We start from the raw sequence: 16829 nt of genomic DNA on the forward strand, positions 1-16829 counted from the left end.
AAAATTCCCAAACTGACTCTGATGGAATCTGATGGAAATGCTTATGCTTATGCAGTGTGCAACCAGAGGATATGCATCTACACTAAGTGATTGGGCATGCACGGTCTACGAATAGACTCACAAAAGTGCCAGATCACTTCTAGTCTAGACCGGCTGGACTTGATGGAAACCCTGTTATGGTGTAGCTTGTCCACGGACACATAGGGTTGGATGTGTCACGTGACACCTCCCCCTTTTGCAATAGCATGGCTCCAATGGCATCATCCCCTACTGATGGATGTACATAAAACACTTGCTCCCAATCAGGAGCCTACATGGCTGACAACCCCCCTTTCACCTCTTGAAACACTTCTTCACACTTGTCATTCCAGTGCAATGGATCATGCTTTGCCACTTGTTGTAATGGATAAAGGAGCTGTGAAGACAATGGAATAAACCGCGACATGTATTTCACTGTGTGTATAAAGGTTGCCAATTGCTTTGTACTCGTAGGTGATGGAAGAAGAATAATAGACTTAACCTTGTTTGGGTCAGCCTCAATGCCATTTTCTGACACTATACGGCCCAATAACTTCACCCTTGGCTGTGCTAGATGACATTTCTTTGGATTTAGTTGTCCTCCACATTCATCATATCGAGCCAATACCATCTGCAGCTTCTCATTGTGTTCAGCCCTACTGCTGTAGACACAGAAGTCGTCCATAAAAGCTTTAACACAACTACCAATGAATGGTTCCAATACCCAATTTTCTCTCTCTTGATAGAAAGATGGTCCATTTGTCAACCCAAATGGCAATACCGTGTAGCAATAACAACCCCATGGCGTAATGAAAGCTGTCTTCGTTCGTTGTTTAAGAGCTATCTTCAATTGAAAATAGCCTGAAAAACCATCACACACACTGTACCTCTCATAACCTGCCACTGAATCCAAGATCTGATCGATGAATGGAATAGGATATGGGTTTTTCTTAGTGGCTGCATTTTAGGGTTTAAAATCTACACAAATCCTCCACTTCTCATCCTTCTTTGGACTGACTACTACTGGACTCACCCATTCTGTGGTTTCCACTGGGACTATGAACCCTGCCTTCAATAACTTGTCCACCTCTTCTCTCAAGGCTTCCATCTGCTCTTGACCCATCCTTCTTAGCCTTTGCCGCACTGGTTTAGCACCTTCCTTCAGTTCTATATACATCTCTTCTCCCTTTAACCCTCTAATCTCTTCATATGAAGTAATGAACAAATTAGGAAAACTAGCCAGCATGTGCAAATATATCTCCTTCTCCATAGTTGAGAGACCTCCATTGAATTCCTTCTTCTTTGACAATTCAGCCTTGGTTTGCATCAGCCCTTCAATCACTTCATAAAGCCCTTCACTTTGATCTTCAATCTCATTTGCAAATGCGACTAAACCAGAGTCCTGGATTTCTTTGTCCATCAAAAGAAATGCAACATCAGCATCGTCATCACTGCTGGTAGTACTATCACTGTCCTCATCAGTCCACTGTGGAATAGTCTTCATCACTAGACTCATCTTCATCTTCATAAAGCTCTTCCAATACTTTCCTTGTGTCCATATTATATAGCTTCTTGGCACCTGTCTTTCCATAGAGGCTAATCGTACCACGTCTCCAATCTTGAACAGCTCCCACTGCACGTAACCATGGTCTGTGAAGTATAATAGGATATGCTCCCAACCCCGCTGGCATCACATGAAAATTAACCACCGCCTTTGCATCATACGCCTCCACTTCTTAGCTGTTTACAACACCCAAACATTTTACTTTTTGATGGTTTGCCAATCTAATCCGGAAGCCTGACATCCCAGTCATTGTAAGACCCATCTTCTCAACGCATGAGTGTGTTATGACACATATTTGGGTTCCACCATCCACATAACCTTGTCCCATATTTTTTCTTTTGTGCCACACATCTACTATTGGGAAAATGTCTGGTACCTCGTCCATTGCCAACACCTTCACTGAACCTCTCTCTGGCTCTTTCTCCATTGGGTTAACTATCCTCTTCCACTGTCGCTTTAGCTTAGGCACCATCTGTATAAGCTGCCCAAAAGTAACATCTGCCTTCTTGCTTGTCAGATCCTCCTTCAAGTCATAGCTTAATTGCTCGTCCCCTAGTGGAAAATCTGAAACATGAAACTTGCGACGAGCCCTCCTTTTCCTCTTGGCCTTGACATCCTCGCCTTCATGGCTCTTTCCCTTCTTCTTACTACGACCTGGGGCACTTCTTCCTTCCTTATCCTGTGTGGTCCTCTTCCCAATAGGCATCACTAATGTATCCTCTAGCTTTCATGCCTTCTCCAAGGTGACCACACTTATCACTTTTGTCTTTTCTTTTTCCTCTTGGGTTAATCCACTGGTTCCTTCTTCTCCCTTAATTTCGATGCCATAATCATTTGACCTAGTTAGCACCTGTCTTGGCAATGGATACATGTCTTCCCCCATCCTTGGTGGCTTATCACATTGTGATATGTCCCAACTCTCCACAATTATAACATGTCGGCGTCTACCTCCAGAACCTACCATTGCTTTGTGCAACACCATTCCTAGGTCTTTCTTCACCTCCTGGCTGATTTGCAAACCTCCCTCGACCTCGATTATTTCCAAGTTGACCGAGCATATTTAGGCTGAGATTCTTCATTAAATCTACCTCTTGCCTCATGTCTTGCCTTAGCCCATCATCTTGCACTGTTATAGTGACCACTGCTGGCATAACTTGAGGAGTAACAGAAACCACTGGTTCATGATGAACCCCTGGCATGCGACCATGCAAAGAATATCAGCCACATGCAACTCCTCTTCAAATGCTTTGGACCAAACTCGTGCATCACTCTTCAAACAAATATGGAGAAGACGTAACATCTGCGTCGGGTCATGAATCTGGTTGCTAATGCAAGCAACCTCCATCTTTTCCAAAAAATCTTCCACATCTTCATCACTTCTTCCATGAAATTCCGGATAAGAGAAAGCCATGGGTACCCAAGTTACGGTGTTTTGAGAACCCCTTCGAACACACGTGCAAGAATCCAAAACTTTTGACTGACTCAATCCCAGAAACTTCAATGAAGCTTGTCTTTAGATAAGGAAAAACATATGCACATCAAATGAGTTTTCATAGTTAATCATCGGAATTACAACAAGTAAAGGGCATTCCAGTATCTCTCTTAATCTTCTTGGCCCGAACATAAAGACTATGCGCTGCTGGAAAAAAATCTTCCTGGATACATGAACATTTATTTGGATTTTTTGTGTTAAATGAAAAGGAGTGAATTGAGGTCCGTTTTAATCATCCATTAAAGCCAACCATGCAACTCTCAAGAGGGCACACCTGACTTATTCTCTAATTTTGCCAGAATTTCAGCAGCATAACAACATAAATGGCTCAAAAGACCAAAAAATCAGCCATCACAACTTGGCAAAATTTTGACAGAGTTTCCCTAGAAGTAGAGCCGTAAGAACCCAAAATATAAACTGTATATGTATGCATAACCTGCCAACAATAGAACCCGAGCATCAAGTAGGAATCACTAGTACATAGCCTATGGTGAGGTCACGAAAAGGGTGCTCCAGCCACTTGTATCACCGAAAGGATCTCACATTTGAGAAACCCCCAGCTCAATAAAACCTCACGCTATTGACCCTCTCATGAAAGCTTATGCAAATCTCCTATAGTCAAGTCTCAGAAATGACCATCTTCCAGACTAAGTCTCAGAAATGGCTCGGATTGCCAAATAAAACCAAGTATGGCTCCACAAAGGCGTACAATGGTAGTTTCCACAAGTAACGACAATACCAACAGACAATATGCTCAAACAGGCGCCAAATGATGCATACCCACAGCAACTGCAAGTGACTTCGCTGCCAGTATATCACTCTACTCCAGCTACCTGTACCTATGTGAATCACCTATACCTGTACTTGTACGTGTCCTTGTAACCTGTAACCTGTAATCTGCAACCTGTAATCCCGAACCTGAAGGTACTCGAAGAAGATCCTCAGTGGGGGCACCAAAAGAATGTGAGCGGGATGGAAACACACACAATGCCTCTATAATCACCAGACACACACTCTTGGGATGATATACACACACACACACTATGGGGCACCACTTTGCTTACACAACCCACCTGGCCGAGACAGGGAACACACCGATGGAGTGAGGGGAGAGAGACTATCCATTTTCCCACTCCACACACAGAGACACACACACATATTCACACACATCCAAAAAATTCAGCTCAAAAGAGGAGAATTTCTGATATTTAGATACAATTGAGCTTGGGCCAACACCAATGGGACAAATAGCTCACACAATATGGGTGAAATATGCCAGATACAATCACAAATTAGAACAGAGGCTTCGCTCACAGGAGAAACTTACAGAGCCAAAACAGTAGAAAAACAGTGAGGAATTTGGCAAAATGGACAGCGCCATCGCGTTCGGAACGGCCCAAAACCCAAGTCTACAATGTCAAAGTGCTCAAATCCGACCTTGGATGAGCAGTTTATGGCCAAAACAGGCTCCAAAAACAGCAGAAACTCAGTTTCGGCTGTTGCTCCTCTTCTCTCCACATTTTTTTTGGTCTTCTCTCAGGTTTTTCAGTTCCCACACTTAGCTTTATTAGTTGGGCATCTTTGGCTTTTTAGTTGATCTCAAACGGACCCCGAACAGGCCAAAAAGTGACCTCGCAGTGTATAGTTGTCACCCTGCTGCATCCATCCGTACACCTGGCACTCAACTTTTTCCAATAATGTATCCCGCAACCACGTGAAGTGGCCCCCAAATACAATTCTCATGATGACCTTTTGCATAATTATCACAAGAAAACACCCACCTTGTGTTCGTACTTATCCACGTGCAAGTATTGACTTCATTTGACCTCCTGACGCCACTAGATGTCATCTGACGCACATACTTACCTCATGTCGTCGGCCCGCGGATAGCTTCCTCGTGAAGTTTTACGCGCTACCAACTCCTCATTATTATAGAAAAAACACACCGATACTGGTGACTATGAAAATCGATGCAGTATGTACATGCTGTCCTACCTGTATACATGTGGGCCCCACGTAACCATGTGGCTCTGGAAAATGGGCAATCCTTTATTCGATGCACCATGCATGGGTATGTACATATGCGCAATCCCTTGCTCCAAAAAACTTCTAACAACGTGCTCGGTCTAGCAGAAGGCCTTCGTTCGCCGACGTCACTTCGCCCCTTCTCCATAGCAGCAGACACTGATGGAGGCTCATGCTCCACCTCAGAGGGACTCTCAAGAAGCCCCCTCGCCCGACCCTGTAGAGCCTACCATCCGTCTGCTCTTTCGCCGACAGAGCAAGCGAGCCTCGCAGCAGAGGTGGAACGTCTTCAGGCGACTTCCGTCATCTGCAAGATTCTCGGCACCAGACCCAACAGAGGAGAGGTGCGTGATCTTCTCCTGGCCCGCCTTCTCCTAGAGGTGGGCAAGATCTTGGATGTTCAATTCCTCCTACGCGGCTACTATCAGATACAGTTCGAGACTTCCGACATGGCGTCCAAGGTCATCGTGATGAGCCCCTTGGCCATCCGAGCAATTCGAGCCCACTTTCGATAGCGGAGGCATGGTTTTGATCCAGCTACAAATGTTCTTGTAGCGAAGGTAGACCTTCCTATCTCCGTCTGCCCTTTGGTTTGAGGAGGGAGTACCTGCCACTCTTGTCCAGGATAGGCTCAGAGATTGGGACTGTCCTGGAGACACCTCGCACGGCAGCCTCTGTAGCTGCTAAGGCGGCCGACATCCCCTCAGTACGTGTTCTGGTTCGTCACACCCACTCTCTCCTGAAGGTCATCCTACTACCTCGGGTGAGGGGGGGTTGGTTCTGTAAGAGCGTGGAGTATTCGGGCCTCACGAAGCAGTGTTTCATGTGCAGACAGATGGGCCATTTGGCAAAGGCTTGTCCTCGCAGGAGACCTCGACCCACAGCGCATGTGCAACCTCCCAAGGCTGATCAAGCCCAGTAGCCAGACACACACGATGTAGAGGCTGGTACCTCGACTGAGACCAGCGATTAGACAACTGACGGTTGGCAGTAGGTGCGTGGCCACCGCCGACAGGGGCGGGCTCGCCCCACTGCTCCCCCTGGTGGCCGACCTTCTGCAACTCAGCAGGACTGGGTTCCGACTGGGAACCGTTTTGATCCTCTTCAGCAGGACCCGCCTAAGGAGGCTCTGTCCACTTCAGTTCCTCCATCTCCACCTCCTCCTCCTCCTCCCTCAAACGCTTCCGCTTCGTCTCCCCCGCCTCCTCCCCCTCCCCCTCCTCCACCTTAGCCTCCAGTTCCTCCTCTCTCCCCGATGGAGCCCACAACCTCATCTCCTGACCCCTCTCAAACGCAGGGGACTGGTCACGCGTCTTCCATGAGGCAATCTCTTAGTAGTGCTTTCGCTACGAGCTGTGTGGCGCGAGAGGGACAAACCCACATGAGGCCGCCTTTTTTGGTGCAGACTTCTCCTTTTGTAGCAGTCCCTAGAGGTTTGACTAACTTTGACATTCGCAGACGCTGAGACTTCTTCGACTACAGTTTTACACCGTTTCTGGGTGGCTTCTCCTGACCTGGAGGAGGCTTGCTTTCGAGTCCGCGTTCTCTTTCTTGCAACTAGAGTCATTGAGGCTTTGGACATAGCGGTGGGTTTCTCCTTTTCGCTGTGCGGTAGGGATCTGAGTTCTCACACCACACGGGGGACTTAGGGGTGACAAATCTGGTGCAGACACTTTGGCCTCTGGCCAAGTTCAACGTGATGCCTCCGGATGCAGCGGGTTGCAGACACATTGTGGTGCATTTGTTTGCTGACACTCAGAGCCCTCCTTGTTATGTATTTGTACATGAGGATTCTTGGCCAGAGGATGTAGCCCTTCGGGCTGCACGCTCGGCTTGGGCCTGGGCGGGACAGTCACTTCTTTCGCGCTTGTCTAGAGGTTGTTCAGATGCGGATTACTCCCCATCCAAACCGGCCTCAAAGATAGCGAGGTTGGTTGCTGTGGCAGTATCTGTTTTCTCCCACTAACTCCATGAGGATCATCTCATGGAATGTGCAGGGATTAGGAGGGCCCCTGTTTCAACGTTAGAGGGGTCGGCTGCGTTAGGAGCTTTAGAGATGCCTAGTGGGTGGTGAGCTTGACATTCTTATGCTACAGGAGCATCATCTGTGTGAGAGCCGCATTAAATGGTGTGGTCAGATTTTGCGTGGTTGCTATGAGACGTTTTGGTCCGCTGCATTTGGACCTGGAGCATCCAGGGTGGGGTATGTATGACTGTTGTAGATTCTTTGCAGCAGGCCATTGTGGGGAGAGGGATTATTGTGCCAGGTAGGGCTCAGTGGATTACTATGCAGATTCAGGGTTGCCTCATGGGCTTTCTGAACATCTACGCGCCGAATGTGGCGAGTGCATGTGCAGAGTTTTGGTCTCATATTGTAGAGTCTCTGCCGTAGGTAGAGCAATCGTGCATTGGGGATGACTTCAACATGTTGGAGGACCCCTCTGACGGGATTGGAGGTAGCCATACTATTGTGCATGGAGTTGACTTGGCAGCTTGGGAGAGGTTATGTATGACTTTGGGAGAGGTTATGTATGACTACAGGTTTCAGATGTGTGGCAGCATTCTAGCTTTGTGAGGCCCCCAGACAGCCTGCTGGCCTTCTCTCGTTCGGACCGCAGAGTGGGAGGAGTGAATCTATCTCGGATAGATCGCTTCTACACTAGTGACCACTTCTGTGACTTGGGTGGGTTAGTTTGCATTCTGGCTAGGACTTCTTTTTCGGACCATGCACCAGTGATCCTCAAAGTGACAGATAGACAGAGAAGGGGGAGCACGATGCTTCGCATCCCTGAGAGGGTCTTGCTGGACTCTGTGCTCAAAGAGCGAGTGGTGGCTCTTTCGATAGAGGGCTTAGACATGGAGGACTCTCCTGCTGACAGAGTGGCCTCTAGACTTGCTCAACTTAGTCGGCTATTTAGTGGGTCAGTTTGCATTCTGGCTGAGACTTCTTTTTCGGACCATGCACCAGTGATCCTCACAGTGATAGATGGACAGAGAAGGGGGAGCATGATGCTTCGCATCCTTGAGAGGGTCTTGCTGGACTCTGCGCTCAGAGAGCGAGTGATGGCTCTTTGGACAGAGGGCTTAGACATGCAGGACTCTCTTGCTGACAGAGTGGCCTCTGGACTTGCTCAGCTTAGTCGGCTATTTCTCTAGGAGTCTACGGCCCGCCTGGCTGCAGTGAGAGAGGAACAGCGTCTCCGTCGGGACGTTGCTTCCTTGCAGAGGATGCAAGAGCAGCATCCAGACAGTCCTTGGTTGGAGGAGCAGTTGCAGCAGGCTCGCCAAGAGCTTGCCAGCACAAACGAGAGGTGCCGGGAGTTTGCTTTTCATCGACAGGCATCTCAATGAACCCAGGTGAGTGACAAAGTGACAGGGGCTTTCTTTTAGACAGTGGGGCCCCAGAATGCGCATGCCAGGGTCAGCCAAAGGACATGCGTGCAGTTGCCACCGACTCTTACCGTGACTTGTTGTCAGCAGAGCCTCAGTCAGAGGGTCAGGATGCAATCAGAGAGCAGGTGTGGGCATAGATGCCTTGTCTTGTGATTGAAGAGATGCGCCAGAGGCTTGAGCTGCCTCTTCAGTTAGAGGAGCTCCACGTGGCCCTTAAAGGACTTCCCCGTGGTAGCTGTCCAGGTGAAGATGGTTTGACTCCCAGATTTTTCTTAGAGTACTGGGACTTGCTTGGCTCAGATCTCTGCTTTCAGTACATCCTACACACATGGGAGTGAGGGCCTGATTTACCTCATTCCCAAGGAGGGTAGCTCCTTGGATAAGATTTGACAGTGGCTCTGAGTTTGAGGATTCAACCACTTCTAGAGAGCATCATACATGGGACACAGACAGGTTTTGTCAAGTTGCGTAGTATCCTTGACAACATCTTTACTTTCTGGGAGGCATCTGCCCTCGCGCACCTCCGTGGTGAGGATCTGGTGATACTTCTTCTCGATTTTGAGAAGGCCTATGATAGAGTCGACTGGGACTTTTTAGAGGGCACTTTACGCAGGATGGGCTTCTCAGATGACTGGCTTAGAGGTGTGTCAGCTCTTTACAGACGGGCACACAGTCAGGTACTTTTGTCAGGTGGTAGAGAAGATTGTTTCATGCTCACATGTTCGGTCAGACAGGGCTGCCCTCTTGCCCCCTTCCTCTTTCTGTTCTATACTGAGGCGATGAGCAGGTTTTTGGTTTCACAGCAGGTTGGTCTACGTGGCTTAGCGCTCCCTATTCGGGGAGATGAGCTACTGGATGCTGAGTTTGTTGACGACTCAGCCTTGTACTTGGAGGGCGAGGAGGCCAACCTTCACAGGCGTGAGCAAGCTCTTGAGACCTTTTGTTGTGCATCAGGCGCACTGGTCAACTAGAGAAAGACAGCGGCTTTCTCGGTTGGTAGTGCTCCTACGCTTGATTGGTTGCCAAGTGAGGGTTTCAGATGGGTTCCCCTAGGGACTGCAGTTCGATACTTGGGCTGTCAGGTTGGCTTGGACTTGTCTCCTGAGTAGCAGATAGCTCCCCTCCTTTTGTCCATCAAGAGGAAGTTGTTACATTGGAGCTCCGCACGACTTTCTCTAGCAAGTGGAGTTGTAGTGGCCAACCAGGTGTTGTTGGCTACTATGTGGTACATCACTTCTTGCTGGATGTTTTCGAGTTCCTGCATCAGCTAGGTAGAGAGGTTGATCAGGAACTTCCTTTGGTCAAGGCGTGACACTCAGATAGCCCGGGCCAAAGTGGCTTGGTAGGTCATCACTGTTTCTTGTTCTCAGGGAGGGTTGGGGATCATAGACCCAGCACAGCAGAGTAGAGCCCTTCTTGGGAAGTTTGTTGTCAGAGCATTACTTCCAGGGGAGGAGCCCTGGAAGGAGTTTTTTCTTCAGCGGCTTAGTGCTAGAGTGCCTCAGGCTGGAGGCCCCTGGCGACCTTCAACCAAAAGTTGGCCCGAGCAGGAGATTGGAGGACCGTTTCCCTGTGAGTGCTCCGCTCCTGGGAGCAACTGCGGAGAGGCGTGGAGCAGCATCAGCCTACTTGCACGGAGGAGCACCTGCGACAGCCCCTTGTTTGGAACCCCATGGTTAGCACTCAGAGAGGCCACTTGGTTGGTAGTAGGCCTCATGTTTCTTGAGGTCCCATGGCAGAGGGTCCAACACGCACTCTAGGTGACTGGCTACAATTTTCACGCTTATCAGAGGAGCTTGAGAGCATCCAACTACAGGGCATGAGAGGGGTGCAAAGCATGTGTCAGGACATCACAAAGGCAGTACCAACTGAGTGGCTCACACCTCTCGAGTCAGCAGCGCCCAGATGGATAGGGGCCTTCACGCGAGTGGAGGTCCTCATCGCAATTCGGGCTTGTTGAGAAACTGTACCTTCCCTGTTTCTTCGAGCTACATGGTGAGGGTCGTTTACAACGAGTTTTAGTTGAGCCCCACAGGTTGCGGAGTGCTGCTTTCAGAGGATTCGAGTTGTGGGCATCTGTGGGAGGACTTGTGTCATAGATCCTGACCCAGCAGCTCTTAAGACTAGCCACTAGAGGCTGTGGGCTTGGGAGAGTTGTGCACTGGCACGAGTGCAGTGGGATCCTGGAGAGTGGTTTTGGCGGGACCCTTTCGCCTCAGCCGACCATCCAGGCGTCCCTTTCTTTCAGTACACTGTTCGACTGGGACGTCACATACTGGTAGCACGGAGAGAGGCTCATCCTATTGGAGCACCTCATTGGTAGGAGGAGGGTCTCACAGCTGAGTTCTTGTCAACTTTTTGGGCGAGGTTGTGGGATGCCAGATAGCCGCGGCGAGTCACTTTGTTCCAGTGGCTGGTTGCACATAGAGCTATAGCAGTGGGGAGCTGGCTTGTACATAGTGGTATCTTCCTTGTTCTCAGGGAGGGTTGGGGATCATAGACCTAGCACAGTAGAGTAGAGCCCTTCTTGGGAAGTTTGTTGTCAGAGCATTACTTCCAGGGGAGGAGCCCTGGAAGGAGTTTTTGCTTGCGGTTCAGTGACTGGCTACAGTTTTCACGCTTATCAGAGGAGCTTCAGAGCATCCAGCTACAGGGCATGAGAGGGGTGCAGAGCATGTGTCAGGACTCTAACTCCTTCTCTGCAGCTCATAGTGGACATATAGTGAGACCAAGTTGATGAAGAAGCTACTATGGACACCCCAGCAGAAGACCTTGGACTACTGGATACACGTCGATTTTGCTACCCTCAACGTTGTACCTTAGAAGATTGCCAGCTTGAGCATCGGTTGTCTTTTTAGAAAATTTAAAGTGTAGACCGCACTACGTCCAAGAATCCCCATTCGTGAACTGTGAGCACATCATGTCCGAAAAAATAATACTCCAAGATAATGAAATGTGGAACACATCCTGTCCATGATCTGACCAACAACAATGGATTGGTGCACTCACCCATAGTGATTTAGATACGTCTAATTGGTTCCTTGCCAGATGCAAGTGCCTTGAACTCCAACCTACGGGTTCAAACACCGATAACTTCAACTCCAACACAAGGGTCCAAATTATGTATAAGGAGCACTACTTGCTCCTCTCTCTGGCTGAAGCTAGTGGCGACACTGATGTGACTAGACGGCAGGGGACCGTGCCAATATAGTCACCACCACACCAGCAACCTCTTTGTTGTCCTTCCCTGAGTCACTATCACTGCTTTCCTCCTGATGCTTGCTTTTACCGTTGTCCTTTGTAGAATCTCTGTCTTTGCCTTTGGATCTGCAATTCTTGGCCAAATGACCACGCTTTCCACAATTGTAACAACGGTCCTTGGTCCTCCTTTTGGAATCCAAAGCAGCAAGTGCTTCCCCATTTGTCTCGGAAATCTGAATTTTACCTTGAGTTATCATCACGGCTTCCTCCTCAATGAGAAAAGAGTTGAGATCATCAAATTCCAGCTTTTCGTTCGTGACTTGTAGCCGAAGTGTCTTAGACACCGTTTCGTATATCTCAGGCAACTTCGTGAGAACCAAAGCAAGTGATTGAGTCCTCGTCAGTGCACTTTTCATAGCCGATAGTTGATCATAAATAACTTTATCCTTCATAAGGAATGATTGCATGGAACTTCTTTGTGGAAACTGGATGGCAAACAATTGCCCAAGAAGGGTGACTGCTCGCATCGTAGAATCCCTATCAAACATTCCAACAAGCTTGAACCACATATCGTTGGCATTCTTCAAAGTCTGAATGGTTGGAGAAAGGTCCTTTGTAAGAGACTCCGCAATGGCCGACATTGCGTTCGCATTAGCCGCATCCCAGTCGACACACGATTTGAGATGTTTTTCATCTTGAAGGTGGGTGTACCTGTCGTTAGGATCCATCGTGGGATGAGGCTTCGAGCCGTCGACAATATTCCATAAGCCTTTCCGTGAGAACTAGAGTCGAATGATCAAATTCCAATGAGTGTAGTTATTACCGTTCAATTTGACACTGGCGCTCGAGCAAGGGGGGGCCGTGATGAAGTTGCAAGATCTGGAACTCTGGGAATCCTTCTCGCAAGGTGGCCACATTGACCAAGCCGAAAAAATACTCCAAATTGTCCCTCTATTTAGCTCCAAATTCCATCTCTTCATCTCCCAAGCCGCACTAAGAAGCTTCGCTCAAAAGCTTGAGCTTTGAACTCCTCCCAAGCTGCTCTGCAAGAAACCTCTCTTGCCCCTCCAATCCAATCAACCTCCCTCCAAACTTCCAGAAGAAACTAGCCCTAACCCCTTTGTGGCTTCGAGTCACCAAGGCAAGCTGGCCACAGCGTTTCAAAACACTGGCAGTGGCCAAGGTGGAGCATGGAGAAAAAGGAAGAGGGGGAGGTCTATGTCATCGCCAAGGGCTCTGCTGAAAACAACGTTTTAAAACGCTAGCTCAGTGAGGTCGCTAGGCTGTGGGCAGGTGGTCACCGTCGTCGTTGCCTAGGCGTTGCCTTACAGCATTCTAAACGCTCTGCAACTGTGGGAAGGTTGGTCGGCGCCGTTGGTGTGCTGCCGACCCAGCATCTCAGAACGCTAGCGGCAAGGGCGGAGCGAGGGCTGCGAACTGCGTTTCGAAAACGCTAGAAACTGTAGAGAGGGAACCTTATGGAGCGTTCTGAAACACTGGAAGCAGAGGGCGGAGAGGCTGCTGCCTGCGGCAAGAGGGTTCTTCTCCTCTCAAGGCCGCTCTTCTTCCACCAAGGCTCTTCAAGCACGGAGCTTCACCAAGACCTCTGATACCATGTCAAAGTCGATGATGCGGAATCGTTGAGACAAAGAGGGGGAGAGAGAGAGAGAGAGAGAGAGAGAGAGAGAGAGAGAGAGAGAGAGAGAGAGAGAGAGAGAGAGAGAGAGACGCGAACCTGTTGCTGCTTGCCCCTGCTGCGCGAACCCTATCTCTGGCCCCTGCTGGGTGCGAACCCTAACTCTGCCCCCTGTTGCGCGCGATTCTGCCTGCTGCCTGCGCGCGAAACTTAACTGTGGCTCTGCGCGAATCTGCTGCCTTCAGCCCGAAAACCCTAACTGTGCGAATTGTGGCTGCGCGCGACTCTGCCTCCTGCAGCCCGAAACCCTAACTGTGCGAACTGTGGCTGCGCGCGACTCTGCCTGCCTTCGCGAACCTGCTACCGCCAACCCGAAACCCTAACTGTGCGAACTGCCGCCTGCCCGAAACCCTAGCTGTGCGAAACCCTAACTGTGGGCTGCGCGCATCTACCTACTGCTTGCGAGAGAGAGAGAGAGAGAGAGACAGAGAGAGAGAGAAAGAGAGTCCTAGCTTCACTTTGGGTCTTGCTTTTGTCATTTGCCAGTCTCGCCCATTCTTCATGGCGGCTTTGCCGGTCTCGAGTGCTCCTCACGGCGCTCCATCACCACTTGCCTGTTGTGTGGATTGCACTGGCGACCTATTGACACGCATTGACTCCAAAGTACAACACTTGGGCTCAGCATGCCTTAGTTGGCCTGATGATTGGATAGTCTCCACCCCGATCTTCTATACGTGATTGGTGTCAGACTGCATTGGCCACTACCTAGGGACGGATCTCGGAGCTTACATTCCTTGGCAGAGGCATATTCATGGTACGTCTTTCAGATCCCGCCATCGCCTCAGCTCTCCTGGCTCGCTCTCCGATACTCTCTGATCGCAGGATGATATACTTGACGAGGTGGTATCCCGAGTTTTCCATTGAGGAGTTTGACAGTCGACACCTTATTCCCAGATTCCCTCTGACGCTCTCCTTCCCGGATATGCCTCTCCATTTTATCGATGAGCATCTCCTCCAGATGATTGCTGCTCATGTTGGCACGGTAATTCCAGGATCCTGCATCTTCTCATCTGGCCCACCTCGCATTCAGGTCTTGGTGTTTGGGGATACTTCATTACTAGATAGAGTTACTGTGGCTGTGCGCGATCGAGACTACTCTCTCCGTATGGTAGTCACTGGCCGCCCAGTACAGTGCTTACGCTGTCACGAGATGGGCGCCCAGTACAGTGCCCCACCTTGCCACAACATCGGCGGCAACAACAGCCGGCCTGCGGCAGTCATGCTCAGCCACGTGGTTAGTGTCAACAACCGGTTCCTCCTTCTTTCCCATCTACTACTCAAGCACACCTCAATAGCCTACAGGCGCTCCTCGAGCTCCTGTCCTCCATGTTCCTCCCTCCGCTTCAGCTCCCAGTGAGGCAGCATGGCAGACAGTGGGTCGTAATCATTCCTTCCGTCCTCGTCAGCAACCAACAACGCAGCCAGCTCCCAGTGTTACCTCTCTTGCTCCCTCTCAAGTTTCCACCACCCCCTTACCCCCTACATCTCCTCGCCATTCTTCTTCTTCGCGACAGGATCACTTGCCTCTTCTACCAGCTCCTCCTTCACCTGCAGTCCCCCCACCCGCTCCTTCCCCTCTTCCCGAGGTCCCTGTTCCCATGCAGATGGATCATTCACCGCTACTACCTCTCCCTTCTCCTCCTCTTCCTCTCGCCCTTACTCTCCCCCCTCCGCCTTCTGGTCCTCCCCCTCCCTTAGCAGCTCATACCTACGTCTCACGCAGTTTTCTCAGCTCTTGCCCTCTTTCCTGGGGCACTCATCGGGCTGAGATGTGCGGTGACTCGGAAGGGCCATTGCGGGTGCAGCTCTATCTTATGCATCACAAGACAGGTTGTGTTCCCTCTTTAATAGGCAGTCGCTCTCAGCCTACCCGTTCCTTTTTCCTTCCATTCCACGCTGCTCAGGAATGGTCCGAGGATTAGGTTCTACATTTTGTGCACGCACAGACTATGGCTCAGCTTCATTTATGGTTGTCTACTTCCGCTCCTGATGTTTTGTCTTCTCACTACCCTTCATGTATTGGTGCTATGGAGTGGAGTGATGTTTATACTTGCTATTCATTGCCTATGGTTATTCATGCATCCTCAGATGTGGTGCTTCCTATGTCTATGCACATTTGGGGTGTCAAAGCTGCAGCATCGGTAATGCAATGTAAACAAGCTGAGGTACACAGTTGGTGCAACGAGACACCATATCTTAGAGAGGGCTTGCGGGTAGCTTTCCTACCGCCTAAAGCTCACCCCTTGGATGGCCCAGCTGCCTCCAAGAAGATGCGCAGTTAGTCAGATGCTATTCAAACTCTTTCATGCAGTCTATGGATTTACATGTAGTTTCTTGGAATGCTAATGGTTTACAGATTTCTCGGGTAAAAGGTTTTCGTAAGCTTTTACTTCGCAGAGATTTACACGCTCATGTAGTGGGTGGGCACTGTGGATATATTGCTAGTACAGGAGCATAAGATTGCCACTCCCTTTGGCAATCTCATGCCCTCGGGCGCCTACACTTTTTGGGAGCTTGCTCTGGGCCTTCATGGACAGAGTTGCGGTGTATGCATCTCAGTGGGACCACGTTACTTGGCCTCAGTTCAGCAGCATGGCACCCTTGTCGCTAGCAGAGCAGTTTATGTTTCTATTCGGATTCGGGAATCTATCATTGGTTTTATGTCAGTCTATGCACCCACTACGCCTCGGGAGAGGGCTACATTTTGGTCCTCTTTGGCTGCTGTTCTACCTGCTGTAGACTCTTGGGGTGTTGGAGGTGACTTCAACAACGTTGAGAGCGACTCTGATTGGCGAGCCATCACACCTCCAGTTCTATCATCCATCTCTCCCGATGAGCAGCCAGCTTGGGATCGATTTCTTCTAGCTATTCAAGGTGTTGACGCCTGGCACATACCCTCTTTTGGTCACCACCCTGCTACACTTCATTACTCTTGGGGGTTTCAGAGATAGCAGGGCAGATTATTAGAGCGACTTGATCGTTTTTACATTGGCCCTTGGGCAGCAGCTCTAGGCGGATTCACTACTATATGGAGAGGGACCAGCCTCTCAGATCATTTACCCATCTCATTGTTTATCTCCTTCACTAGATCCTCTGCACAGAGACGAGGCTGCCGCATCCCTGACAGTGTTCTCACCACCCCAGTATTGCAGCAGCAGATTCGTGACTTATGGTCCACGGATGCTTCTTATTGTGGACCCCTTGGAGAGTTTCTTGCTCATTGCATTACTCAGTCTAGTATTTACTGTCGTGATCAGACCGCTATTATTCATCGTCAGTTCAGAGTACAGGAGTCTGATCTTCACATCCCTCTTGGTTCCACTCAGCGCTTGCTTGAGGAGTGGCCTCAGGATGCATACCTGTCTGCTAGACAGACAGAGCTCACAGAGGAGGTTCGTCGCGTACAGGATGCTATGTCTGAGTTCACTCATCATGCTTCA

The 16829-nt window shown here is 49.6% G+C and overlaps 1 protein-coding gene across 1 annotated transcript in view; it reads left to right on the plus strand.

The window, feature by feature from the left end:
• Positions 1–16829, plus strand: part of NODGS (nodulin/glutamine synthase-like protein) — a 139257-nt gene that overhangs the window by 82651 nt on the left and 39777 nt on the right. The window lies entirely within an intron of this gene.

This window comes from Adiantum capillus-veneris, chromosome 2 (genome assembly GCF_014529385.1).
Source record: "Adiantum capillus-veneris isolate H3 chromosome 2, ASM1452938v2, whole genome shotgun sequence".
Taxonomy (NCBI): Eukaryota; Viridiplantae; Streptophyta; class Polypodiopsida; order Polypodiales; family Pteridaceae; genus Adiantum; species Adiantum capillus-veneris.